The sequence below is a fragment of the Sinocyclocheilus grahami genome, unplaced genomic scaffold (assembly GCF_001515645.1).
Source record: "Sinocyclocheilus grahami isolate Dianchi unplaced genomic scaffold, SAMN03320097.WGS_v1.1 scaffold44.1, whole genome shotgun sequence".
Classification (NCBI taxonomy): Eukaryota; Metazoa; Chordata; class Actinopteri; order Cypriniformes; family Cyprinidae; genus Sinocyclocheilus; species Sinocyclocheilus grahami.
The window spans coordinates 2,498,481-2,501,361 of record NW_015505223.1 but is presented as its reverse complement, the minus strand read 5'-3'; positions in this window follow the sequence as shown (position 1 = coordinate 2,501,361).

Here is a 2,881-nt window from a genome sequence, read left to right as displayed (position 1 = left end):
TTCCTCTGACTGACTAACTGACTGAGTGAGGGAGATGCAGAAAAGAGGAAGAGAGAGAGAGAGAGAGGGAGGGATGTAAAGGAGGAGGGGCGATCGAGGCGCTATTTTTGCCTGATGCTGGTGGTTTGAAGAAAAATCAAGAGGGGCTTTAAGAAGAGGGACAGATGGATGGTATCAGTAAATAACAATTACCATATATATGTATGTAAATACATGTGTGTGTATTAGTATATTATGAATTATTAATAACTATACATTAATTATTGTATGTATATATTAAAATATGTTCATATATTAATTAAAGATTCAAATATTAATAGTTATATATAATAAAACTATTAATTACACACATACTGTAGATACAAATGCAGAACACATTATATATTGTATCAATAAATATCAATAATTCATATATATATATATATCAGAATCAGAAAGAGCTTTATTAAGAGCTTTATTGCCAGGTATGTTTGCACATATGAGGAATTTGTTTTGGTGAAAGAATCTTCTACAGCACAAACACATTACAGTGACAAGACAGATAATAAAAGTAGAATAAGTAAATAGGAAATAATGAAATACAACAAATATTTTAAAAAGTACACACTATACAAATAGACAATGGATGACATTTGTGTACAAGTATGTTATGTACAAATGCAAGGAAATGTGAATAAGAAGCACGGTGTTTTAAATAAATAAATGTATAAATAGTGTTGTGTATTACACGATTATTGCCAAGTTAACTGTTGATGAGATGGACTGCCTGAGAGAAGAAACTGTTCTTATGCCTGGCCTTTCTGGTGCTCAGTGCTCTGTAGCACCGACCGTACAGCAACAGTTCAGAGAGGAAGTGGGCTGGGTGTGAGGGGTCCAGAGTGATTTTGCCAGCTCTTTTAATAATTTTGGATGAGTGCAGTTCTTGGTGAGTGGGGAGGGTTGTGCCAGTGATTCGCTCAGCAGTCTGGACTATCCGCTGGTCTGATTTGGTAGCTGAGCTGAACCAGACAGTTATTAAAGTGCAGAGGACAGATTCAATGACTGAAGAGTAGAACTGTATCAGCAGCTTCTGTCTCAATGTGCTGTTCACAGTGCTGTTCATGATGGTGAGTGGGGAGGAGTGCAGGGAGGTTCCTCCTTAAGTCCACGATCATCTCCACTGTTTTGAGCATGTTCAGCTCCAGGTTGTTATAATTGCACCAGACAGCCAGCTCTTTAACCTCCTGTCTGTAAGCAGACTCATCACCATCCTGGATGAGGTCGATAAGTCTGGTGTCGTCTGCAAACTTCAGGAGCTTGACAGAGGGGTCAGTAGAGGTGCAGTCGTTGGTGTAGATGGAGAAGAGCAGTGGGGAGAGAACACATCCCTGGGGGGCACCAGTGCTGATTGTGCGGCTGTTTGACATCAATTTCGCCAGTCTCACTAGCTGCTACCTGTCTGTCAGGAAGCTGGTGATCCACTGACAGATGGAGGTGAACACAGAGAGATGGGTTAATTTGGACAGGAGGAGGTTTGGGATTATAGTGTTGAAAGCCAATCTGAAGTCCACGAGTAGGATCCTCTCATAAGTCCCTGGTTTGTCCAGATGTTGTAGGATATAATGCAGTCCCATGTTGACTGCATCATCCACAAACCTGTTTGCTCGGTAAGCAAACTGCAGGGGGTCCAGTAAGGGTCCAGTGATGTCCTTCAGGTGGGCCAGCACATGACTTCATGACCACAGATGTTAAAGCCACAGGTCTGTAGTCATTAAGTCCTGTAATTTTGGGTCTCATGGGATGGGGATGATGGTAGAGCATTCAATATTGAATTCAATTTTGAATGCAGATACCGAAACAGCCAAAAACGGCGATAAAATATTATGTAGAGTTTATATTATTATATTAGTGTGGCTAAGAGAAACTACTCTGAAAAGGTGAGAATCCAGCACCTTTATATGTTTGTGTTTGTGTGTGTGTGCATTTGTGTGTACAATTTTTAATGATAAATATAATTTTTAAGACCTGGCTGTTTCAGTATCTGCATTCAGTGGCCATTTTTGATAAAATGATAAATATATTGATAAATACATTTTTGCATCCAAAACCACAAGAAAACCACATTCACACACATTATATATATATATATATATATATATTAGCACCTTTTGACTGTTTCTGTGTTATAATTTGTGTGTGTGTAATAATATACAATATAGAATTTTAGCCCCTTTTTGGTTGTTTCAGTATCTGTATTCAGTGGCAAATTATTATTATTATTTTAAATGAAAAATTATAAATGTATTGATAACTACATTTTTGCAACCAAAACCATAAGAGAACCAGAGAAAGATTAATCATAATATAAGAATGAAATCATAATAAAACGGGGAAAAAAACATAACTTAAACTTGAGTTTTACATTTTCTGTTAAAAACATGAGTGGTATTTCCCTGTGCAAGTTGCAAAAAGTGGCTGGCAACCACCTAGAACACTCTAGCAACGACCTAGCAATGTGCTAAAACCACTGAGAACACATTAGCAACTGGATAGCAAAGCCCTAAGTGTTTCAAGCAAAAGTTTAATACTTGGTTAGTGGCTTGTTAATAGCATTACAGTAAGCGGAATAAAAAATATCCCAAAGATCTTATTTATTAGCTGTCTTTATTTCACCTCCCAGCACCTGTTAAACAGAGGTAGTTCAAATCTGGAAGAGGAGCACACAGGTTAATGTCCGCTGGCTTCTCATTATTCACAGGCCAGGTGGACTGAAGATGGCAGCACAGTCAGGGAGCTGACAGGAACTGACATTAGCTTGGCGGGGAAGTCAGCTTCACTCCCACCAGTGTCAGATTGAAATGGCATGGTGCCCATACTCATTACCAGCCTGATTAACCACTGT